The 27,049-nt window shown below is 46.0% G+C and overlaps 1 protein-coding gene across 1 annotated transcript in view; it reads right to left on the bottom strand.

Moving 5' to 3' along the window:
* Positions 1–27,049, bottom strand: part of C3QH5orf58 (chromosome 3q C5orf58 homolog) — a 240,754-nt gene that overhangs the window by 197,781 nt on the left and 15,924 nt on the right. The window lies entirely within an intron of this gene.

Raw genomic sequence — 27,049 nt, 5'->3', positions numbered from 1 at the left:
ACCGGTACCTGATTGACCCGCGGTATCCAGAGAGGCTAGACCAGCAGAGCAGAGCTGACCCAGACGCTGTGAGCAGAACCGCCCAGTCCAGTCCAGTTGACCAGATCCGTGATGAGGCCCATTCATTTCAAAATTAGGAGTATCCGCCAGAACTGTGCAGAACCCAGTCTTTTAGTTAAAAAAATCTAATCCAAACTATTTTAACCTAATTAGAACAGCCTCCTAGAAATCGTGTCATCTGTCATATGTAAAGCTGCACAACTGTCAGCTGTCAATTCTGCAGCTGCAAGCTGTCACCTGTCATTTTGAGTTTTACTGTAAATCCAAAAATCTACCTTTATTAAATCATCCGTATCTCCGGAACCTTCTTTCATCTGAAAGCTTAGAATCTAGGCTTTCCAACGAACCTAGAACCGACTTCCTACTCCCTATACTTTTTCCGTAATCGCGAGACACGATTTGCGATTTGGCCCGATTTCTTCATCTGTAGAAATCAGCAGCTTTTTGCTTCTCTTTGCTAAAATTCGTTTGCAATCTGCTAATCATTCATAGAGTATTGTTAAAGTGAGCCTGAACTAATATAAAGTAGCCACCACCTACCCTGAACCTCTAGAGGGAATTAAAAGCAATTTTAGCACCTTTTCACTTCCTTGCAAACCACATTAAAGTAATTCGCCTGTGTTTAAAACTCATCCCTGTTTTCCCTAAGCTTGCTGGGAGAACTGGAACTGTGTATTGCATTATAAAGTGTGATTTGTGGGGATACTTGAAGACTGTGTGCTCTCCTTCCATTTCTTGTATTGCATAGGGGGGGGAGTGAATTGTCAAAAGAAAAAGTAATCATATTACCTTTTGCTAAAATCATAACAAGTTATTTCTGTACTGCATTTTATTCCACCTTGCGTTTCCTTGAACCATATAAAGCATTCTTTCCCACCTTATTCTTCTGTTCCTATTCATAAGTTACCTCTTGCTGACTACTGTTCATATTCACAAGTGTAATATCCATTATCAATTTATTTATAGAAGTGTGATATATATATATATATATATATTGTTTAAATTTTCAAATAAACCTTTTAATTTGCAAAACAAACCTACTTCTTGGCTCAGTGGGGTCAGGGGGATTCTAAGAGGGGGTGTTATACAAGGGTTGTCATCCAGAGTACTGAACTGGATATAAAAATACATCAATAAGGGTTTTCCTCAGCATCCCAGACTATGCATTGACTTAGCTGTAGTGTTGATTGAATATCGCTTACAAAAGTGGGGGCTCAGAGCCGGGATATTCTGGGTTAGATTTACCACTTGTGCAGATTAATACAGTTTGCCAACTGACCAGATACACATATCCGGTTAGATAACCACGCTGTTTTACACTGTGAAAGCATCCCTCAAAGGAACGCTCTAAGGAAACGGTCTGTTTTGCAAAATAAAATACAAACTTCTGTAAGTCAGTAAGAAACTCAAATTCCAGAATGACGACCTTGGTAGATATGAAAATAGCCAGAGAGCACTTCTTACATAAGCTATTTGTGAGAGGTGAGTGGACTCATCAGGACCAAACGGTCTGGTTGCAGGCAATCGCGCAACAGGTCACTGAAACAGGGTCAGATATATGGAGAGATCAGGGTCCATTACATGTGGCCCTGAGTGAATTATATATGGCTTCTAAGGCCAAAGATGAACACAATAAGATTGCCAGGATAGCGGCATGTCTGTATCTATATATGGGAGCCATGCAGGACAAATGTGCTGAAGGACAAGACCTGGCAAATAGGCAACAGATGGCGTTAGAAAAGGCCCAATCTGACCTGGTCTCTTCTGAGCAGAGGCTGCAGAGGAGCCAGGAGTCAGAAAATGATAGTAGGCAGTATATCATTAAAATAAAAGAGGACATGGATATACTGCAACAGGAAAAGACAGACCAGGATACCAGAATTCTGGCTTTGCAGAAGGTGCACCAAGACAGTTTGGACTCCTTACTGCAGAGCCAGAAAAAGCTGGAGCAACAGATCAATTTCAACAGGGCATGCACAGAGCAGGTAGCCACCCTGCAAATCCAACTAGATAGAGAGAAAGAGGATAGCAATAAATTGATTTTGAAAGACCTGGATACCCAGGCAGAGTTTGATGAGGAACGCCAGAAAGCTGGTGCCTTTCAAAGGCAGAGGGACGACCTGGCGTCACAAATGCAGGCTCTTGATCAGGAAAGGGATACCTTAGGCCAGGAAGTCTGCCATTTAAAAAGAAAAATTGAAGAAAATCACATGGCCCTCCAGGGGCTGGATGACTTCCAAAAAGAGCATCAGGGCTTGCTAGATCACACCAGGAGGGTGGAGGAGGCTCTGGCAAGAAAGGAGCAGGCCAGTAGGGATGAGACTGAGGAGGTAACCCTCCTGCAGCAGAGACTGGCCCAGTACTCCAGGACCAATCAGGAGGCACAGAGAGAAAATGAGGCTCTCTGTCAGCACAATGATAGGCTCCAGCAACAGGTAGCCATGCAGGAGAGACTGATAGAGTCTAGTAAGGCCTTAACTGAGGAACTGAAAGGGCAGGCTCTTGCATTGCAACAGGAAGCAGGGGCGGCTAGAGATGAGGTTCGCTGGGAAAGAGAAACTCCTGAGCATAACCTCAGGAGCTCTAGTACCAGAGGCCTTCATCTCTCCCAGTCCCTGGACTCTGCCACCCCCATGTCCCCTCGCGCACATGAGTCCAGGGCCACGGGGATGGCAGATTACTATCCAGCTAGAAGTATGGGGCTCATAGGCCAGTACCTCCCAGGAATGGATGGGCGGCCATCCGTGTATGGGCATCCAAGCACAGTGCAATTTAGTGGGGAACCCCAAGAGAATAGGCCCACTAAGGGCATCCTGAAAACCTCTGCCCAGTTAGGTCAGTGGGGGGGATACCCAGCAAATCCTGGTAGCAAGGAGGGATCTGAAGACTCCTCTGAGCGTCACAGGACACAGGAGACCAGGTCCCCACATTCTGCCAGCCATTCCCAGGCTCGCAGAATCCGGGAAAACCTGGAAGATCAGACGGGCTTCTGAGTCGGAGGATGAATGGACCAGGGTTACCCGAACCAAAAAGGCCAATAAGGCAAAAAGGGCCTTGCTTAAGGACCCATTGAAACAAATAAAGGCAATAAGGAGTGTCATCACGCCTTATCATAAGAACGGCAAGTATTCTGTTTGGGAACACTTGGAGCTCTATGAGCAAATGATGGAGACTTTCCATTTGAAGGACAGCAGTAGCTGCATCCAGTACGTCAAATGGACCTTCTCACCAGAATACTCCAGTTTCTTTGCAGGGCTGGAGGATCAAAACCATTCAAGGTGGTCCACATACAGGGCGGCCATCTTGAAACATTTTTCTGTGCAAACAAATCCTCAAGAGGCTCGCAAGGCAGCCTACAATTTGCAATGTGTGGAGGATCAGGCCCCACAAGAGTTTGTGCAAGAATTAAAGCGTGCTTTTGCACAGACCACCAGAAGGGTGCGCATGGATAGCAGAGAATTTATCAATACGTTTTTCCATGCCTTACCCAAATACATAATGACCCAGCTCGTGAGAGATTTTCATGAGAAAAGATCTTTAGACTGGGTCATTGAACAGGCTACCCGGATCTATGAGGTGCAGAAGCCCATCGAAAATAAAAATAATGCGCCGAAAAACCCCAAAACCAACAGCACCCCTGCTGCTGCCAAGGTGGCAGAGGTAAAGGTTGCCCCCGTTTTAGATTTGGAGATGGGGGGGCCTAAAACCCTACCTGCACCGAATAATTCACAGCCCAGAAGGCCCTCGGGCCAGTCACAGACAGGGAGTCGAGGAGGTAGTCCTACAAATGGGGTCCCCCGCTCCCCTGACTATGTAAGTCCCCGCTACAAGGGAAACCGACCAATCCTGGGTTATGTGTGGACTCCTCCAGCCCAAGGGGGGGGGTCCAGCCAAGCACCTGACTCGGGGAACTTCCCTCCTAACTTCCCCCAGGAGGGCAGAAATTCACCAAATCCTGGGCAGAACTTTTTCCCCAGGTATCCACCCAATTTCCAGCCCCAAAATCATCCATCCTTCTTTCCCCAATTCCCTGAGCCCAGGCAACCTAATCCGAGAGAGGGGAGGCCAAGGGTGGAGGGGTACCCAAATCTTCCCAATCCGGGGTATTACCAGAGAAGGGATAGCTACCCTTCCTGGGATCAGCCCAGGGGAGAAAATAGAGCCCCGTATCAGCCTGAGCGGGTTTCACAACTTGAGCGCCAGGTCCAAAATATGGCACGAGATCTGGGTCACATACTGAGGGCTCAACAGAACCCTCAGATGAGTATGCCATCGCAGAATGCCCCAAACTCTGGACCTGGTGCTCCAGAACAATGACGGGGGCAGCACCCTGATAACCCACCGGTTCCCAGGGAGGAGGCACAAGGGGAAGGGGGGTGTAAAGCCTTGGAGGAAGCTTCCTTCCCAACTTGTAAACAGCCCCTGGAAAACCAGGAACCGGAAACAAAATCTCCTGCCCCTGAAAGTCTGCCTCCAAAGGAGCAGAGGGAGGGTAGGAGAAACAAAGTCCCCAAACAGGCCAAGTTTGTGGAGGAGGTACAGATCTTCCAATTTGAGGGAGAGGAATCCTCAGAGGATCCTGGGAAAAGGATCTTCTCCTTTAGAGATGGGGGAACTCCTCCCAAAGAAAAATGGGTCCCAAGGGATGCCAATTCAGACTGGGGAGATGTGGAGACTGAGCTACCGCCGCCCATCATCTCATCCCAGAACCGACAATACCAAAATCCCCTGGTTCAAACCCATCCTGATGACTGCCTCCGAAAAGGGGGGGGTAGCCCAGAACTGGAACCAGGGGAACCCACAATGGCTCTGATCTCCAGTTGCCAACTTTTTCTTTCAGATTCCCAAGACGCTCCACAGAATTCTGCCCAAATCTCTTCTCTCGCCATGTCCAAAACCAGAAAGTTAGCCCACCAGTTGTCCAAAAATGTGCATTATCTGTGCCCCCTTGAGGAGAAGGAGGGAAGATACTATGCCCCGGTACGAGTACAGGGGCAGGGTACAATTTTGGCACTGGTGGACACTGGATCCCAAGCTACCCTTCTGTCCAAAAGGGCCTTTGAGGAACTAAATGCAGGAAGGGGGGAGAAGTACTGTATTCCTCTCACCTCTCTTCCTGGACAACTGCAGAACTTTGACAGGAAGGAAATTCCTGTCGAGAGGACTGCAGATTTGGACATCAAAATTGGGCGACACAAGGTGAAACACCCGGTCTTAGTAGTGACTCCAGAGGGCACCCCTTGTTTACTAGGGAATGACCTCCTGAGAAGGTTGTCACCCCTAATAGATTGCGTAAACAAGGTCCTCTGGACCCAGACTAGCCGACCAATAAAATTAAAACAGAGTGTCAACCATGTTAGTTTAAATGGCACCTGCCACATGGTTGAACAAAAATCTGACCAAGTAGAATTTCACTTCCAGAATAGCCAGATTCCAGATGTGACAGTAATAGCAGTAGGACAACGGACTGGTGATGGGGGGTCCTCTCTATTTCTGAAAATCAACCTTCCTTCCAGTTTAAGGTGGCATTCCACACTGGAAGGAAACACTCTGAAATTCTTTACCAATCCACAATCAGACACTCCCACTCCTATAGTCCAGAAAGATGTGAAATCAGCTCAGAGCCTGGATGATATTCAGGAAATTGGAGATCAGTTGTTCATCCCTGTTCAGTTAAATGATGGGAAGGACTCTGTTCTCGCTCGAGTGTGTGTGAACAACGGTAAGAGCTTCATCAGCGAAGCCATGTTCCGCCAACTCGTAAAAAGATCCAGCCATTCCCACATTCAAACTGATAAGACAAATGGGAAATGGACCTGGAAGCACCCAATTCCAAACATCTCCTGCCAAGCAGGTGTATGCTCAAAATCTCCATCGGCAACAAGAGCATAGTCCATAATTGTTGGGTCGTGCGAGACGTCACTGCCGCCTTTTACTTAGGCAGTGACATTCTCAATCGCTTTGCCATTAGTTTGGATCTAATAACTTCAAAGCTTGGTCCCGATTAGCGGATAATCCCATGGGCTTTGATGATCCGGAAAAAGCATTTAGGTCAGCTCAATTGCTACCTTATGCAGTTGAAATTCAGCTCAAAGAGGAAGTCACCATCCCAGAAAGGACCCGACAAATCGCCCTGGAAGTGAAAGTTAAAAGAGGACAAAAATGGAAAAACTCTGATGCTTATATTCATCTAAATGCTTCTCTCCAACAACAAGGGTTAGGGGTAAACCCAACTCCATTAGTCAACATAGAACATGACACCATTCCAATAGAGGTGGATAACTGCGACTTAAAGAGTATTACTCTAGCCGCAGGCACCATCATTGGAATGGCGGTTGATGACCGACATTTCTCCATTGACTTAGGAAATGAACTGTTAGGACCGATCCCCAAGGACTGTTTTGACAGTGACAGTGAGGACAACACAACATCAGACAGGATTTTCACCCGGCATGGATGGAACTTCCTGGTGTACACTTCTTGCCCTTATGGTAAGGAAGATGTGACTTGTGACTTCAGGAGGGATGAGGTGATTTTCCAGGTCCATGAGGGCTGCCTTTCCCACCTGAAGCCCCTAGTCCAAATCAGCACTCTGACCAGGGACTTCTCCACCCAGCTGGAGGAGGCTGCTGAGATAGCCAAACCAGAAGTCTTTCAAAGCTTCAGGCAGATGATGGAAGAGAGAGTCAACCTAGCTGATGCCTGCGTGACTCTGGAACAGAAGCAAAAGTTGAAACAAGTTTTCTTGGATTTCCAAGATCTCTTTGCGGTAGACTCATATGACTGTGGTCGCACCGACATCCACACCACAACAATTCCCACGGACCCTGGAATGACTCCAGTGTTTGTGAAGCAATATCGTTTGCCTCTCGCATCCATGGAGTCCCTTACTGAAATAATTAAGAACCTTGAGTCCCGGGGAATAATCCGTCCAGTACACAGCACCTTCAATAATCCGGTGCTGGGAATATTGAAGCCAAACGGCCAGTGGAGACTCTGCGCCGACCTTAGGGAGCTCAACAAACGGGTCCATACTTCCCGATGGCCTCTGCCCTACATTGACCAAGGGCTGGCCTAGATTCAAGGGTCACAAGTATTCACTGCAATAGACCTGACCAATGGCTACTGGACCATGCCTGTCAGTAGGGAGGACCAATACAAACTGGCTTTTACCTTTGGGGGCCAGCAGTACACCTGGACCCGGACTCCCTTCGGATACCTCAACTCCGGCAATGAATTCAACATTTTCCTACATGCCCGACCTGGGTGCGAGGGGTAACCTGGCTTATGTAGATGATGTCCTCATCAAAAGTTCATCTGTGGAAGAACACATAGCGGAGATCCGTTATGTTCTGACCCAGTTGAGGGCCGCCGGAGCAAAACTTTCCTTTCAGAAAGCACAGTGGTGTAGAACCCGTGTTAATTTCTTAGGGAATGAGATTACTCCTCAGGGTCTCTGTCCCCAAGAAAAGAAAGTGGAAGAACTCCAGAAAATGAAGGATCCCACAACTCTGCGGGAACTAAGGAGCCTCCTTGGACTGACTAATTACAGCAGAAAGTTCATTGAGGGCTACGCAGAAATCACTAGACCCCTGATTCATCTCCTGAAGGGGGGGGTCAAGTGGGAATGGGGTCCAGAACAATCTGAGGCAGTAAGACAACTCAAAAGAAGCCTCTCACAAGCGCCTTGCCTAGCTTACCCTGTCAGAAACAAGGAGTTCTTCCTGGGGATAGGGTTCTCTAATACGTGCTTGACGGCAGTATTATACCAAAAGCATGACAAGGTCAATAAAGTAATCTCCTATGCGAGCAAAACTTTATCCTCTGTGGAGGAAAAATTCAACGATTGTGAGAAGGCACTCCTGGCAACGGTATGGGCATTGAAGAATTACCGCCCGTTTATCCAGGGGGAACACGTCATAGTGGAGACTCCACACCAGCCTCTGCAATATCTCCAAAGTGACAGAATCCGGGCCGGAAATGTGAGTAATTCCCGGATTACTTCCTGGATTCTGTCAATGCAAGGCTTTCCTGTGGAGGTCAGATATGGCCAAAACAAGAAGAGTCCCCTCGCGCAAGGTCTGGCTGACTTGCATGATTGTGCCAGAGAAAACTGTCTCGAGGACGAAAGTCTAAAAACAAGGACAACATGGAGGCATACCTTAATTCCCCACACAAAGTCTTTGAAGAAAAGTGTGAGGGAATGCCCACTGTCTATGTGGATGGATGCTCGTACCATGTTGACGAGAACGGGGAGAAAGAACTGGTGGCCGGCGTAGGGAATGCATGGGTGAATGAGTCACCTGAACCCTCCGCTGGATACAAAATTGGTCCCCGAAGTAGTCAGGTGGCAGAATTGATGGCTGTGCATCAGGCCATCCTCACTGCTGTCCAACATCAACTCCACGAACTGGTCATAATCACAGATTCGGAGTATGTACGTAACGGGTTCTTGGAGCACCTGGTTAATTGGAAAACCAGAGGCATGTTATGTGCTAATAACAAACCCTTGAAACATGGGAAGTTAATTCAAAACATTGATGATCTGGTCACATTGAATGGGATGACCATCTACTGGAAAAAGATCAAGGGTCATTCCAAAGTAGAGGGACCAGACAAAACTGGAAATGACTTAGCTGATCAGCTGGCCAAAACCGGGGCCATCCACGGGGATCTAATAGAAATAGAGTCCCTGTTGGGGGTAATCCAGGTCACTGCTATCACTAGGTCCCAGACAAATGCTCACAATGATCTTTCAACTGCCCAATGGAGTAAGGAGACCCCTGATGCTGATTTGATTACAGCTCAGAAGGGGGATATAATAATTGGTAAGTTTTACCAACACATTGAGGACCCTGAGAACTTTCCCCTGACGGATACCGATTACATTGGGAAGGAGGACCTTAGAGTGTTGATGAAATGTCCAAAGATGTTCCGAATCCAAGAGGGTTTGTTGGTAAGGAAATCCCAAGCTGGCCATGATCAGTGGGTGGTTCTTACCTCATTCCGAAGCCTGATGTTAAGTCACGCCCATGATGCGGCCACCGCCTGTCATAGGGGGTTTCACACAACACTGGAAATCTTAAGAGAGGTTGCATATTGGCCACACATGGGGCAAGACCTCAACCAATACTTGAAGGGGTGTCTTGTGTGTGCACAATTTCAGCCATCATCCCTCACACACCGTGCGCCTCTCCAAAAGAGGGGGATGACACTGCCATGGTCAGATTTGCAAATCGACTTTGTAGGCCCCGTGATTCGCTCGTCTAGAGGAAACAAGTACATGTTGACCGTTACATGCTTGTTTACCAAGTGGGTGGAATGTCTCCCAGCCCCAGACTGCAAGGCAGAAACAGCAGCTGCCCTGATGATTAACCACATCTTTTCCCGTTTTGCTCTACCTCAAAGGATTGAGTCAGATAGGGGTAGCCACTTCACCAGTGAAGTAATGACAAAGATGTGGGAGATACTGGGGGTCAAAAGGAAGTTACATATTGCTTACAGGCCAGCTTCTTCTGGAGCAGTGGAGAGATACAACCGAACCATTGTGAGCATATTAAAAAAGTTTGTGGCAGAATCTGGGCCAAGTTGGGATATCCGATTACCTCTGGTCCTAATGGCCATCAGATCTACACCTTCATCTGCAACTAAAATGTCACCATTTGAGTTGATGACTGGACGCAAGATGGTGCTTCCCCAGCATTTGCTCTACAGAACCCAAGAGCAAACGTTGATAAATGCCTCCACAACTCATGAGTATGTGGAGAATTTAAGGAAACACCTTCAGCATGCTTTTGCCTATGCTCAGCGGAATCTAGAAAGATCAGCCGAGAGCATGAAGACCCACTATGATTTAAAAATGACCCGAAAGGAATATAAGGTGGGTGACCGGGTCTATCTATACAATTTCCAAAGGAACCAGGCCAAACAGCGAAAATTCTTGCCTACATGGAAGGGACCGTTTGAAATTATAGACAATATCTCCCCTGTTGCCTATAAGATCTGCATCCCCAAAGACAGTTTGGCAGAGGGGGAAGATAAGTGGGTCCATATAAATCAGCTAAAGTGTTGCCATCCCAGGCACACTCTGCAACAACTGGAGGAGTCCTCTGCAATACCAGAGGGGACCGCTCCAGAGTAATTCAATTCCAACCCTAAAATATCCCTCATATAGTCTCTAAAATATTATGATTTGGAAAAAAAATGTCTTATAATTGTATCTTGTTTTTTGTTAAAATAAGAACGCAAATGTTTTGACTATAAAATGTATATGCCACCCCACTATATCAATGGTGGGGAAGAAATGTCTACGAATAGGTATTGCCGCTTTCCTTTGTCGTCCTAGGAGAAAGAAAACCTGGAGACTGGCCAAGGAGGACAATCCGGCGACCGGGGGCAAAGATCCGAGGGGCCCGGGGTACTGCCCAATATTCCCATCAGGACCGGCGAGGAGAACCGATCGATCCAACCGAATGGAGGAAAAGATGCTGAACTGTGCCATTTGCGGAATTGGAAGAAGATGATGCGGACATACCAGTGCGTGGGTCAAAACACTCTTCGCCTCAAATTCAGAGTACAGTCAGGTGGGGGGGCTTTATCGGTGTATTGACCCACGTTTGAGTCATTAAGCTGCAACATTTGGTGCTGTGGGCTTAGAAAATCCAAGATGGCCAAAAAGCCCACATGTGCGCCAGAATCCAGGAGAAATGCGCAGTTTGTCCGCACACCAAAATGGTTGCCTAACCTTCCACCCACCAGTGCGAGCGTGATGGGCCAGGGGTGCCATGAGTGGAATGTGTGCCAAAGGAAAAACAGCAGTGCCCGTTAGCTTAAAAAGCCCTTTGAAATCACCTTGGTTTCTCTGAATACAAGCTCAAAATGCCTATTTTCAAACATTGCAGGATATTCAAAAATCTCACTGAACACCAGCAGACATTTGGCAGAATGAAGTTTTGTGTGCATACAAAATCTGGAAAGAAAAAGAGCCCAAAACAATGTTCATAACAAAACTGGCTGAGCTGTGGAGGTCAGCAGCTTAAGTTAAACTGAACTGAAAACCACTAAAATCGAAATGTTTAAATTTAATGAGGGACCTACTTTTGAGTGTCACATAGTTTGTAACTGTTGAAATGTCATAGTTTTGAACTTAGAATCAGCACTCTAGCTGCATATGTAAAAATTGTCAGTTTGATTTGAATGTAGAAAACTGGGAACAAAAAGTGACATTTAGCTGAAACCTGGCTTAATGAAACTGGATTCTGCCTGACAACTACCCCCGACAGGAGTTGAAACTGGATCAACAGCTTTGTTCCCAGGCCTGGCTGCATTCTGATGCCCCCACAAAAAGAAGGTGACACCTCTCTGATTGAATTACTTGGGGACTGCAGGAAACTGAACAATGGACTCAGGCAAATGTTATATTGGGGGGGCCGTAAAGTGGCTTCCTCTTGGGGGAAGTGGATAAACCAGTTCTTCCACCATGTGATGTGGGAAGCCACACCCCTTTTTGACCAGGGCATAAGTTAACAAGATAGATAACTCATAGTGCGGACTGGTCAAAATTATATAAGTAATATCATTATTCTTGTGATTTTTCTGTGCACGTTTTAAGAGGCGTTAGGGCTCTGTGGTGTATTCTGGGGGGTTGCTAGCGGAAAATAGGGTCTCACTCCAAATGTCTGCATGTTAAAAATCTAACACTTCATCAATTAATGTCCATACTCCTTGCGCACATGTGTGTAAGTTTTGGTAAATGTCCGATATTGGTAAACCAGTCAAAAAGCGCAAAAAATTGTCATTTTTGAATGCAAGCCCCCAGGAAAATCAGAGGCGGACAAGCATGGACCATAAGGAATATATAATGTGTACATGTAATTTCAGCAAATTGTGTATCTGGGAAATATGGATTTGAATCAAATATAGATTTGTGGGCAAATTGACCAGGGGAGGATCCTCTGACCCATAAACAGATCTCATCATGATGACAATCCATTTACTTCCCCCAATCATGGGAGAGGGGGTTAATTGGGCCAATGACAAGTAGAGAGGGGCAGGCTCAGTTATGCCACGCACAAACCCACTTCCAAAACACATAAAAAGAGACTGCTGGGACAGGTAGAGAGATTCAATTCCATTTGCTGCAGAGCATGCTGACCAACGACTTCACATCCAGAGATCCAACACTTAGACTTCCAAGCTAAACATAGACTACAGAACTTTGAACCTAGAAGGCCCACTGCAAGCAAATGTATTCTCAGCAGGCCTTCAGAATCCAGCAAACCTAACCAAACTATTCAACAGCCGGGCAAGCTGTTTGAATTCTTTGCCAAGAACTGTTGCCGGAAACGCAGAACAGACCCAGACCGCTGTGAGCAGAACCGGTGCCTGATTGACCCGCCGTATCCAGAGAGGCTAGACGAGCAGAGCAGAGCTGACCCAGAAGCTGTGAGCAGAACCGCCCAGTCCAGTCCAGTTGACCAGATCCGTGACGAGGCCCATTCATTTCAAAATTAGGAGTGAGTATCCGCCAGAACTGTGCAGAACCCAGTCTCTTAGTTAAAATAATCTAATCCAAACTATTTTAACCTAATTAGAACAGCCTCCTAGAAATTGTGTCATCTGTCATCTGTCATATGTAAAGCTGCACAACTGTCACCTGTCAATTCTGCAGCTGCAAGCTGTCACCTGTCATTTTGAGTTTTACTTTAAATCCGAAAATCTACCTTTATTAAATCATCAATATCTCCGGAACCTTCTTTCATCTGAAAGCTTAGAACCTAGGCTTTCCAACGAACCTAGAACCGACTTCCTACTCCCTATACTTTTTCCGTAATCGCGAGACACGCACTCGCAAAATTTACCGCGATTTGCGATTTGGCCCGATTTCTTCATCTGTAGAAATCAGCAGCTTTTTGCTTCTCTTTGCTAAAATTCGTTTGCAATCTGCTAATCATTCATAGAGTATTGTTAAAGTGAGCCTGAACTAATATAAAGTAGCCATCACCTACCCTGAACCTCTAGAGGGAATTAAAAGCAATTTTAGCACCTTTTCACTTCCTTGTAAACCACATTAAAGTAATTCGCCTGTGTTTAAAACTCATCCCTGTTTTCCCTAAGCTTGCTGGAAGAACTGGAACTGTGTATTGCATTATAAAGTGTGATTTGTGGGGATTCTTGAAGACTGTGTGCTCTCCTTCCATTTCTTGTATTGCATAGGGGGGGAGTGAATTGTCAAAAGAAAAAGTAATCATATTACCTTTTGCTAAAATCATAACAAGTTATTTCTGTACTGCATTTTATTCCACCTTGCGTTTCCTTGAACCATATAAAGCATTCTTTCCCACCTTATTCTTCTGTTCCTATTCATAAGTTACCTCTTGCTGACTACTGCTCATATTCACAAGTGTAATATCCATTATCAATTTATTTATAGAAGTGTGATATATATATATCGTTTACATTTTCAAATAAACCTTTTAATTTGCAAAACAAACCTACTTCTTGGCTCAGTGGGGTCAGGGGGGTTCTAAGAGGGGGTGTTATACAAGGGTTGTCATCCAGAGTACTGAACTGGATATAAAAATACATCAATAAGGGTTTTCCTCAGCATCCCAGACTAGGCATTGACTTAGCTGTAGTGTTGATTGAATATCGCTTACAGATGGCACACAGACACTTACTACACCCTTTGGTGACTTAAATAACTAGGACACTGTGGACATTGATATATTCCTGTTACATTTAGAGCAATACTGATTTTGGTGTTAAAAGGAAAAGGTTAGAGGGAAGAAACAATGGTTATCAAGTTTCTCAAACTGGTAAGTACTTTTGAACCCCCCAATGCAATGTAGATTAACCCTTTCCCAGCTACAAAAGTTATAGAATGCATGACTTTTTTGAGGGATAGTTAACACAAAGCACAAAGTCAGAGGTTAGAAGAGTCTTCAGAGAGCTAGGACAGGCAATGTTACTTGAGCAAAGTCTAGAGGAGCTGGAGTTCCTCTTGAAGGTAAGTAAAAGTTCTTGCACAATGTTATAGAGGGTTTTTGTTGAAAAAGAAATCACGGGTGCACCAGAAGCTGGGAGGCATGTGAAAGGCAAACCTGCAAGCAACTCTGTAAAGGCAACCAAGGCAAGTCTCCACTGAGAGCTAGCAAGACTACACAACAAGAGGTAAGTACCACTTAGTTGACAGCACTTAGGTCTGAAGAAATCGGTTCTAGCTGGCTTCTGTTCCTGTTGTAGGTTCTTCAGATCATGTTGTTCCTGGGCCACAGCCATGGGGACAAGAGGGAGGACATCTGGGGACTACTGCACTATAGTTCGAAGGTCGGAGGCAGAAATGGGCAAACTTCTGTCATATGTAAAGCTGCACAACTGTCACCTGTCAATTCTGCAGCTGCAAGCTGTCACCTGTCATTTTGAGTTTTACTTTAAATCCGAAAATCTACCTTTATTAAATCATCCATATCTCCGGAACCTTCTTTCATCTGAAAGCTTAGAACCTAGGCTTTCCAACGAACCTAGAACCGACTTCCTACTCCCTATACTTTTTCCGTAATCGCGAGACACGCACTCGCAAAATTTACCGCGATTTGCGATTTGGCCCGATTTCTTCATCTGTAGAAATCAGCAGCTTTTTGCTTCTCTTTGCTAAAATTCGTTTGCAATCTGCTAATCATTCATAGAGTATTGTTAAAGTGAGCCTGAACTAATATAAAGTAGCCATCACCTACCCTGAACCTCTAGAGGGAATTAAAAGCAATTTTAGCACCTTTTCACTTCCTTGTAAACCACATTAAAGTAATTCGCCTGTGTTTAAAACTCATCCCTGTTTTCCCTAAGCTTGCTGGGAGAACTGGAACTGTGTATTGCATTATAAAGTGTGATTTGTGGGGATTCTTGAAGACTGTGTGCTCTCCTTCCATTTCTTGTATTGCATAGGGGGGGAGTGAATTGTCAAAAGAAAAAGTAATCATATTACCTTTTGCTAAAATCATAACAAGTTATTTCTGTACTGCATTTTATTCCACCTTGCGTTTCCTTGAACCATATAAAGCATTCTTTCCCACCTTATTCTTCTGTTCCTATTCATAAGTTACCTCTTGCTGACTACTGCTCATATTCACAAGTGTAATATCCATTATCAATTTATTTATAGAAGTGTGATATATATATATCGTTTACATTTTCAAATAAACCTTTTAATTTGCAAAACAAACCTACTTCTTGGCTCAGTGGGGTCAGGGGGGTTCTAAGAGGGGGTGTTATACAAGGGTTGTCATCCAGAGTACTGAACTGGATATAAAAATACATCAATAAGGGTTTTCCTCAGCATCCCAGACTAGGCATTGACTTAGCTGTAGTGTTGATTGAATATCGCTTACAGATGGCACACAGACACTTACTACACCCTTTGGTGACTTAAATAACTAGGACACTGTGGACATTGATATATTCCTGTTACATTTAGAGCAATACTGATTTTGGTGTTAAAAGGAAAAGGTTAGAGGGAAGAAACAATGGTTATCAAGTTTCTCAAACTGGTAAGTACTTTTGAACCCCCCAATGCAATGTAGATTAACCCTTTCCCAGCTACAAAAGTTATAGAATGCATGACTTTTTTGAGGGATAGTTAACACAAAGCACAAAGTCAGAGGTTAGAAGAGTCTTCAGAGAGCTAGGACAGGCAATGTTACTTGAGCAAAGTCTAGAGGAGCTGGAGTTCCTCTTGAAGGTAAGTAAAAGTTCTTGCACAATGTTATAGAGGGTTTTTGTTGAAAAAGAAATCACGGGTGCACCAGAAGCTGGGAGGCATGTGAAAGGCAAACCTGCAAGCAACTCTGTAAAGGCAACCAAGGCAAGTCTCCACTGAGAGCTAGCAAGACTACACAACAAGAGGTAAGTACCACTTAGTTGACAGCACTTAGGTCTGAAGAAATCGGTTCTAGCTGGCTTCTGTTCCTGTTGTAGGTTCTTCAGATCATGTTGTTCCTGGGCCACAGCCATGGGGACAAGAGGGAGGACATCTGGGGACTACTGCACTATAGTTCGAAGGTCGGAGGCAGAAATGGGCAAACTTCAGATCAGCAGCACTTTGTGGTTTCAGCTTCTCGCTCGTGAATAGCACCACCACGGTTCTCGGATACCTTATGGACTTTCCTCGCATCTGGGGTCCAACACTCGGTTTAGGTGGCTCATGCTTGGTCAGTCCTGCTTCATGGGAGTCCGGAGGATCTTCCTGGAGCTCGGGTCTGACTTAAAGACGACACACTTGATTCTGGTGGTCCTCTCCCTGGCAATCGGTTCCTGCAGCAGCAATGGAAGTACAGCCATCTCAGAGAGGATTTCCAGATGAGTTTGTCTTGGGGTCGATTGGTCCCACCAACCCAGGGGGAGAAGTCATCCTTTGCAGGGCTTTGTCATGATGCATACCCCTGTGCATCCAGACCACGTCCATCAGCCCCGGGAGCAGGCATCATGTTGCCTTGAGAAAACCCAGCAACCCCTGTTAGGGGCTGTCTGGGTTCAGTCCTGGCGCCTATGGCGCCAGTCTCATATGGGACATCAGTCCTGGCGCCATAGGTGCCAGGCTTATAGGTGCACACTTACCTGATGCAGACCATGCTGCAAGAAGATCCAAACCCATGTGAGGCCTAGAAGGGACTACTTTACCTTAGGGGCTGTGGTCGGGGAGGAATACCTACCTGGGACTACTTTGGAGGCTATTTAAACCACGCCCAAAGAGCAGCACACGCTTCGCGTTATTCTGCATCCAGCAGCGTAACGTTCACCGTGCCAGCAGCAGCATCCAGCCTTCTGCCACGCCCGCCTCGAACCTGGAGCACCTAGAAAGAAGGAAAGAAGCAAAGGTTAGAACAAGAGTATTACCTGATTTCTTACCTGATTCCGGATTCATCGCATCTTCAAACCAGAGGAAAGACTTTGTTTTAAAAGCGTTGCATCGCAGCAGCAGCGCCGCACCATACTCACCATTCCACGCGGCATTTCTTCGATCCGGCGCTGTCTCCATCTTTACATGGCCGAATCCCGGCACCTAAGGTGAGCAGAGAGAACAGACAGAGACAATCTCTTTAGCCACCATATGCTTACCCGATTTTACCGCCGGAGGTATTATTCATCAGCATGCCACATCTTCTTATGCCGCACCTATAAGAAAAGCATAAAGCAGAAAGTTTAACCCTTGGCATTATTTACCGGACAGTGTTGGGTAACACAGACTTTTACCGGAGCGCTTTCAGCAGTCAATCTTCTTATTGGGTCAAAGTTGCAAGATAAAAGAGGAATTGGGCAGGAGTGAATTCCAGACATTTTGAACTCTTACAAACTATATACTTACGGCTCTTCGCCATGACTTTTTGGAGTCAGGATTCATCTACAACTCTTCCAATATCTTCAGCCCAGTGAAGTAACTGGTCATCAAAGCGCCCCTGCGTGCTTCGCAGGATGGAGGGCTCATCCTTCAAGAATATAAGGAGAACATTTCTACGGGTCAAGCAGACAAGATTAGGAGGGCAGATCCAGTCAGTCATCGCTGCACTACGCATCACGTGGGTGGAGGCCGTAGCAGTCCGGGTCTGACCGATGCCCCTCTCGGAGCCAGGTGAGCGTAACAGCTTCTCTAGTCAAGGCGGATTCGGTGCTTCGGCACTGCAGCAGGCCTCACCGAGCAAACCAGCGTCTCTTCCAAGTTCTTCTTTGGATTCCTTCGTCCAGTGGTCGACTCTGCCTTCTGTCCAAAAGACCTCCCCTTTTATGCAGGTTTCTCCCATTCATTCACAGCCTAGCTGTCAATCACACAGCAGGGTGGCTGTCCTGCAAGGACAGCCAGCCAGCCAATCACCTTTGGGTGCATTCCTGTAACCAAGGGGATTAAGCACAGGGAGTTTCGGGCACCTCCCTCACTTCCTGCCCTGCCAGACATGCTGGAGCCAGAGGCGGGCTACACCAGTGAATCCTGCCAAAGACACAATGAACAAAGGGACCACACCTAGTTTGACACTCAGAGTAAATCTCAAGAAGGACCTTTCCAACAACAAATGGCGATAAAAGAAGACCGGGCCATTTTGAGAAATGGGTGCTTTATTGCAGCTGTAATTGCAGCCTGCGGTAGAAAGAACTAGACAAAGGGGATACTAAGTAACTAAGTAAAGTCAATTTCTCTTCACTGCCCTTGGAAACAGTAGTTATCCAAGAGAAGGTATTTAAACCTTAGCAGAAATCCTTTGGATTTCTGCTATGACACTGCACTGACGGTGCTGTGTGTCACAATGTAAAAAGATGATGACTATGGAGTTTGTCAGACTCCAAAACCAAAAAGAAACACAGTGTCCAAATCAATGAAAAATACATGAGAGAGTGGTTAAAAGGTCTCACTCTCTCTAAAGTCCAGCAGAAAGAGCTGGGGGTCTCTAATGTAGAAGGGAATTAGCAAATCTATAAGAATTCTCCCTAACACTCGTCCCTCCCCTCTCCAGACTAAGGGACAGGAGGATTTAATCCACTCCTGGATGAATCTCCTTACTCCAGTCGGTCATACTTTCTGGAAAGACCATCAGCATTTTGGTGATTACACCCTGACCTGTGTTCTATGGTGAAATCAAACCCGTGAAGGCTGATTGATAGTCTTAACAATTTAGGATTCTCCCCCTTCATCTGCATTACCCATCTCGAGGGTTAGTGGACTACTTCAAAGACCACACAATTGCAAAACATTCTCTTTCAATTGTTCCCAACCTTGTTTCATGGTCTCTCAGTTTCCTACTGATGAAGCAGATAGGGTGTTCCCTGCCTTTCTCATCCAGCTGACTCCGAACTGCACCTATTCCTGTATTTGAAGCATCAGTTTGTACAATAAAGGATTGGTTGTAGCCAGGAGCTCACAAGGCTGGAGCTTGACAAAGGGCGTTCTTAAATTCTTAAAATGCCTTAGTGCACTCCCCATTCCACCTGACCTTCTTGGGGAATTTGGGTGAGAAGATCATATTCAAGGGAGAAGCTATGGTCCCATAGTTCTCAATGAAGTTCCTATAGTAACCAGTGAGATCTAAAAAGGCTCTCACTTGGGTTTGAGTAGTAGGGGTGGCCCAGTCTTTCACACCTTGTACCTTGCTAGGCAATGGCCTTATTTCACCTCCTCCGTCCTCCAAGGTAGACCACTTTACTCTGACCAATTTGACATTTACTAGCCTTTGTCAGATGGGCCTGTTTAAGAGCCTGCATAACATATCCAAGGTGGTCAAGATGCTCTTCCCAAGTGGGGCTGAACACTGCAAAGTCATCCAAGTATGCCATGCAGAAGTCCTCTAACCCATTCAGAATATGATTTACCATCCTTTGGAATATAGCAGGTGCATTATTTTGTCCAAAAGGCATAGCTTTAAACTGGTGGAGGCCTCTTGGGGTGGCAAATGCATGCAATTTTCTCCTTGGCATGGTCTGTCAAAACTATTTGCCAATAGCCTGATATTGGGTCAAATGTACTGAGGAGAGGAACTTGGCTGAACCAAGTTTGTCCACCAGCTCATCAGTCCTGGGTAAAGGATCGGCATCAGTCGTGGTGACTGCATTAGGAGCTCTATAGTCCACACAGACTCTCAACTCCGCGTATCCTGTCTTTGGCACTAGCACAACTGGACTAGCCCATGGACTTGTAGATGGCTCTATTACCCCAAGATCACGCATCCTCTTGACCTCTTCCTTTATGTGGGTTCTTCCATGGTCTGACATTCTGTAACCCCTGCTTTTGACAGGGAGACAGTCACCAGTGAGTGTATCATGCTGGCCCCAAGGGGTCAAGCTTGGTGTCAGTGAAAACAGGGAGGCAAACTGATTTAACAGAATGTTGCACTCCTCCTGTTGTTGCAGAGTCAGATCAGAAGAAATATTAACTCCTTCTATTTTTCCATCTAAAGGCTGTCCCCTGAGTAGGTCAGGCAGAGGTTCACTCTCCTCTTCCTCTTGATCATATGCTAAGAGCAAAGCTCCCAATTCTGGTTTGGATACATATGCCTTTAGGCGGTTTGTGCGAAAGACCCTATGGTCCTCCTCTGAATTGCCCAACTCCACTAAGTAATTGACCTCTCCAAGTTTGCCCACAACCTTGAAGGGTTCAATCCATTTGTCCTGTAAGGCCCTCTGCCTTGTAGGCACCATAACTAGAACTAGCTAGTCTGGAGTAAACTCCACAATTTTGGCCTTCAGGCCATGCCAATGTTTAACCAGAGCCTGACCTGATTTCAAGTTATCAGAAGCTTCTGTCATTATTTGTGTCATTCTCCTTCGGAGACATAACACATAGTCAGTCACTCTCTCTGGCTTGAGGGAAGGAGCACTCTCCAACCCTTCATTGATTATGGGCAATGAACCTCTAACCGGATGACCATAGAGGAGCTCAAAGGGGCTGAAGTCTACCCCTTCCTGAGGGACTACTTTATAAGCACAGAGAAGGTATGGCAGTAGAAGGTCCCACTTTCTTCTAAGGGGTTCCTCTAAAGCACCAATCATGCTCTTCATAGTTCTGTTAAACCTCTCCACCAACCCATTGGTTTGAGGATGGTAGGCTGTTGAGAACTTGAAGGTCACTCCACCATTTATCCACATGGCTTGCATGTAGTGGGACATACAATTGGTCCCCCTGTCTGAGAAAACCTCCTTAGGAAAACCAAACCTGGTAAAAATACCAAGGAGGGCCTTAGCCACTGCATGAGCAGTAACAGTCCTCATAGATATGGCTTCAGGGTACCTGGTAGCATGGTCTACCACAACCAATATAAATCGGTTGCCTGAAGATGTGGGAGGGTCTAGGGGACCAACAATGTCAATCCCTACCCTCTCAAAAGGAACTCCCACCACAGGGAGGGGCACCAAGGGTGCCATGTTCTTGGCTCCACTCTTGCCAGTTATAGCTTCTACAGAATGTATCTACATCAGATCCCATCTTGGGCCAGTAGAAATACAGAGAAACCCTTTCCTTGGTCTTCTTAAAACTGAAGTGACCAGCTAAAGGAATTTCATGTGCTAAATGTGGAAACTGGGGTCTCACCGCCTGAGGCACTACAAGTCTTCTGTAGTCCCCTGTGGTAGACTCAATAGGCTCACTGTAAAGGAGGCCATCCTCCCAGTACAGCCTGTGCTTCCCTGGCTCTTGCCCTTCCAGCTGGGAAGCTGCTTGTTGGCAAAGTCTTTCAAGAATAGGCAAAACAAGGGGGTTCTGGGAGTCCCTCTACCAGCATGAACACAGCCCATTGACTTGTTCTTGGGTGGATGGCACCTGGGAGAGACTCTACCAAGTCTTTAGCTCACTGTCCCTTTCACAGAGGAGAAATGTCCCTGCATATCAGTCTTTGTCCTGCCCATGGGCAGTCCACCGCCGAAATGCTAGGCAATTCTCCTTTGAACAAGAGTACCAACAGCAACCCCAGACACATGTTTTGGCCTAGTCGTGCCTCATTAGTGAGGTGGAGCTGTGCCTCTCTAAGTAAAGTGAGCAAGGGGTCCACGTCTGGATTCCCCTTGTAATTTAGGGTGAGACCAAAAGTTACTTAATATGCAAAACAAGGGGGTTCTGGGAGTCCCTCTACCAGCACGAACATAGCCAATTGACCTGTTCTTGAGTGGATGGCCACTGGGAGAGACTCCACCAAGTTTTCAGCTCACTTTCCCTTTCACAGAGGAGAGATTTCCCTGCATATCAGTCTTTGTCCTGCCCAGGGGCAGTTCAGCACCGAAATGCTTGGCAATTCTCCTCTGAAAAAGAGTACCAACAGCAACCACAGACACATGTTTCGGCCTAGTCGGGCCTCATCATTGGGGTGGAGCTGTGCCTCTCTAAGAACAGTGAGTAAGGGGTCCACGTCTGGATTCCCCTGGTAACTTAGGGTGAGACCCAAAGTTACTTAATATGCAAAACAAGGGTGTTCTGGGAGTCCCTCTACTAGAACAAACACAGCCCATTGACCTGTTCTTGGGTGGATGACCAGTTTCCCAGACCCCCCTCTGGTTTGCATACCAACAGAGGTGGGTCACACACCCAGGTCGCCCAAGAGGTACTATCACTCTTTTTTAGGGTCCTAAACCTCTTAAGATACTGGGAAGGAGGTTTCACAAATCTGGCTATCAGGCCAGCTTCACATTCTCATACTCCTGTCGTTCAAGTTCACCCACCTCCATTACTGCATCTGTTGCAACCTGGGGAAGCCTAGACAAAAGCCAAGGAATCAGCTGATTCCCAGTGAGATCCTGAATCCCATGATTGTATTCAAAGGCACCCAACCAGTTAAAAATATCAAGTTTCACATCTTTCATACTCACTGCTTCTTTAGGCAGGCGAGGCCTCTTGGACTGGAAGACCTAGAGGAGACTCTGAGAGGGAAACATTTTCAAGAGACAATCTTTTCATTTCAAGAGCATGTTGCATTTCCAATTGCCGTAGCTTGATGGCCTGATGTTTGGCTTCAGCTTGAGCTTGTAATCTTTTAAATTTCAATTCAAGTCTCATTTTCTCAAGAGACACATATTCTGGACTCAGTGATGGACCTTGTGGGGTCCCAGTGGACATGGTTTGAGGAAAACGAGCAGTGTGTGGCAAAGAGTCGCTCCTATCCTGGGACTCCTCTACCTCCTCTGACTATTCGAAGACATTAGAGTTAGACTCTGAACTATTATCCTCAGTATCAATTTCCACATGCAAGTTAGTTGGTTTTACGGGCCTACCACCCACACCTTGGTGATTCAACAACCTTTTAATCAACTCATGTTTCTTTCTTTTTACAATAAGATTCCTGACTTTACACATTTCTTTCAGTTGATCTACTGTCAAAATGATCAGGGCATCCTAACTGAAATTATCCATATTTGGCCTATTATAATTGCTGTTCTGATGGAGCTTAGGCTTTCAGAGGTTTGGTTGAACACAAGCAAAGCAAAATACTCAATGTAACTACTGTACAACAGATCCTCACCGCCTGCCACCAGTGTTGGGCAATATTGTATGCAGTACCCTGTGGGAGACTGCACCAGCCTTGGCCTCTTCGCAATAGTTAACCCAACCTTTGGTATAAGCATGTACTAAATAAGTTGGTGGAGTGACTGACCAGCCAGGCTTATCTCAGGAGGGGTCAATGTGTTCCTCTTGTAGGTCCTGCAGATCCTACTGTGCCTGGGCCTCAGTCATGAGGACAAGACGGAGGACATCTGAGGGCTCCTGCACTACGGTTCGAAGGACAGCGGCAGCAATGGGCAAACTTCAGATCAGCGGCACTTCGCGGGTTCAGCTTCTTGCGAATAGCACCACGGCAGTTCTCGGATACCTTATGGACTTTCCTAGCATCTGGGGTCCAGCACTCTGTTGAGTTGGCTCAGGCTTGGCCATTCCTGTTTCATAGGAGTCCAGGGGATCTTCTTTGAGCTCGCATCTGACTTAAAGACGACACACTCGATTCTGGTGGTCCTCTCCCTGGCAATCGGTTCCTGCCATAGCAATGGAAGTACAGCCAGCTCCAAGAGGATTTCCAGATGAGTTTGTCTTGGAGTCGATTGGTCCCACTAACCCAAGAGGAGAAGTCATCCTTTGCAAGGCTTCTCTAGGCGAGGTAAATTCAGAGCTTCGCCACTGCAGCAGGGCTTCACCGGGCAAACCAGCGTCTCTTCCAAGTTCTTCTTCGGATTCCTTCGTGCAGCGGTTGTCTACGCCTTCTGTCCCAAAACCTCACCATTTATGCAGGTTTCTCCCATTCATTCGCAGCCTAGCTGTCAATCACCTTTGGGTGCATTCCGGTAACCAAGGGCATTAAGCACAGGGAGTTTTGGACACCTCCCTCACTTCCTGCCCTGCCAGACACACTGGAGCCAGAGGCGAGCTTCACCAGTGAATCCCCCCAAAGACAAAATGAACAAAGGGACCAAACCTGGTTTGGCGTGCAGAGTAAATCTCAAGAAGGACCTTTCCAATCAGAAATTGTGAAAAAAGAAGACTGTGGCCATTTTGACAAAATGGGCACCCATGGGTGCTTTTCTGCAGCTGCAATTGCAGCCCGCAGTAGAAACACACAATGGTAGGAAAAAGTAAACCACTGCCACCAGTCATTAATTGTAGAAAGGGTAACATAAAAATGTTACATGAGAAACTAGACAAAGGAGATACTAAGTAACCCCTCCAGCACCCTATGGTAAGATAGTGTGTGCTGGGTCTAGAACAAATGTAAGTAAAGTCAATTTCACTTCACTGCCCTTGGAAACAGTAGTTATCCAAGAGAAGGTATTTAAACGTTATCAGAAATCCAAAGGATTTCTATGTGGCACTGCACTGAAGGTGCTGTGTGTCACAATGTAAAAAGATAATGCCTATGGAGTTTGTCTGACTCCAAAACCAAATGAAACACAGTGTCCAAATCAATGAAAAATACATGAGAGAGTGGGAAAAAGGTTGTAGTCTCTCCACGATAAAAATTAAAAGTCCTAAAGTCCAGCATAAAGCGGTGGGGGTCTCTAAGGTAGGAGAGGAATTATCACATTTCTGAGAATTCTCCCTAACAGGCAAGTAATAACCCCAATGTATTTTAAAAGGATATGTTCTTCGGTGCAAAAGGGATAAAAGTGACTTAACCAGTCTCTAGGTGGCAAAATTGGAAGAAGGTGGTAGTTAGCAGTCAATAGTACCTTTTTTCAGTACCCGGTGGTCTGGAAGCGTCAAACGAGACTTCTAGGCACTATGCAAGCGATTTGAAGATCGAGAGAGTGCACAAGGCAGCACCTGAGGGTCCAGGTGGTTTGAATGTGTTGAACAGTTCTTGAAAACAGCTCCAAGCTGTTCAAATGGAAATACACTGAGATCCCGACTGTCTGTGCTCTGAGGGTACTGTGAGTCCCAATCTGGCGCTTACAGACAAAATTAGTCATTTTCTTGTGCTCCCAGACATGGGGGAGCCTGTCACATAATTGCAGGGGCCTACAACATGTTGAAGGTCTGGGTACCACTGTGGCTAGTAGAGAGGCATGTCTTGTCCAGCAGCAGGTCTTCTCCTCAAATTGCTGCGAGTCTCACTCCAGGGAGTCAGGGACAAGATTAATCCCTTTCTCATGCTCCCAAACACAAGGCAGGAGGGCATGCAACTGCTGGGGTCCTTCAACATGGTGGGGCATGGCCATTCAGGTTACTGTCCTGCCACTTGGCAGGATCAACCTGTCTGGCCAGAATACACATCACCTTCCACAACTGAGCTAGCTCAAAATACACGTGTGATATCATATTGAGTGTGGCTGCAATTATTATGAGCAATGCCATGCAACATGCCCTATCTCATATATGGCTTATTTTTAGAGTTTACCTTGCCACAAGCATGGGCTATTCATAAACAAAACATTTTGGAATACAACCCCTGTGCTGCAGATAATTTGCTATCACTGCAGGTATCAAGAGGGTACCTGTGACCTCTGGACCTGCTCTGTGCCACTGGTAGATCAGGAGCTGGAGATGAGGATACTAATGCAGCAGGGCACAGGTACACACTATGCTTTTGGCATGGAGTTTATGAAAGTGGAACCTGATCATGAGTTTTCCCTTTCAGAGATGGTATTACCAGCATCGTATTATTGAATACAAATTTTAATAAGGGCTTCCACACCCTGAGTGTGCTCCCAAACACAGGGGAGGCTGGCACACAACGGCAGGGACCATCAACACAATGAGGTCATGGGTACCCCTGTGGCTGGCAGAGAGGCAGGTCTTGCTCAAGCAGTATGTCACTCCTCAGGTTGCTCTGAGACACACTCCAGGGACTTAGGGACAAGATGGGCCCTTGTTTTAAGGCTCCCAAACACGGGGGAGACTGGCACACAACTGCAGGGGTCCTTCAACATGGTGTGGTCCTGGGTACCAATGGTCCATGGGGATGGTTAAGGGACAGAGCTTACCTCATCTTTGGAAAACCTGTCTTCACTTCACAAATGCAGGACTTTGGAAAGTACTGCTCTTCTGACTGGGTCCAAATAAATCTTCTTCAAGGGTTGAAGTCCAAAAGATGATTAAAAGAAGTAGTGTGAGACCCCTTCTTTTAAAGGTAAAGGTCCATATGTGATTGGACTAAAGCTAGCATGTTTTAAGGGTCCAATCCCTTCTCTTGAAATAAGTGGACTTTGCCTTCTGGCATCACACCCAAAGTTCTTTGTGCTAGAGGAAGTCAAGGGGACAGGAAGGAGAGGCAAAGAGAAACAGAATGGTGGAACCTTCCCCCAACCGTACAGAGCTCTCCCTGTCTGCACTAACCCCACCCCTTCCCTTCTGAATAAGGATCAAGGGCCAATTTGGTATGCTGCACTCTGGTGTGAGGCTACCCCTTTTGAATGGTTGTGCTCCTTTGATTCCTGGGTCCAGGACAGCTCTCTGTTGAGTGGCTGTCTCTGGTGAACTTCCAACAAATCAGAACCTTAACGTCACTTCAACTAAAGATTTATTCAGTGAATTTCAAGGGCTTTGTTGCACTGAAACTATTCTCCTTACCTGCCCCTTATCTAAACATTTTAAACTTAATATATGTATATACACACATTATAGTGCGATGGTCGCAACACTATATTTGAGTATTGAGATACATAGGAGACCCAAAAAATGAATAGCTAATAACTTTTGACTCGTATGATAGATTTGGCTGAAATTTTGCAAACAGGCCCTCCCCAGACTGGAAGTTTGGGAAAGATCTGTTAAAAAATAAACATTTTATTAAGACAGTAAAAGTGGAGGGGGGCACTTGGTGAGGGCATTGGAGGGCTGGGATGAGTTTTGGATTTTGCACGCATTTTACGGTTAACTGGAGTTATTTGTCGGCGCCCATAGATAGCCATGTTTATTTCAAGTACATTGCTACTATAACTGTGTTTTCTTTAAAAAAAAGATAGTTACTAAAATGTGAATAATTTTAAAAAAATGAATTTGACAGATAAAGTGAGGTGGGGGATAGAGCTAGTGGCCCAT

This window comes from Ambystoma mexicanum, chromosome 3q (genome assembly GCF_040938575.1).
Source record: "Ambystoma mexicanum isolate Mex_15411 chromosome 3q, UKY_AmexF1_1, whole genome shotgun sequence".
Classification (NCBI taxonomy): Eukaryota; Metazoa; Chordata; class Amphibia; order Caudata; family Ambystomatidae; genus Ambystoma; species Ambystoma mexicanum.
Note: the sequence above shows the minus strand (reverse complement) of the source record. Positions and strands in the feature narration are given on the sequence as shown.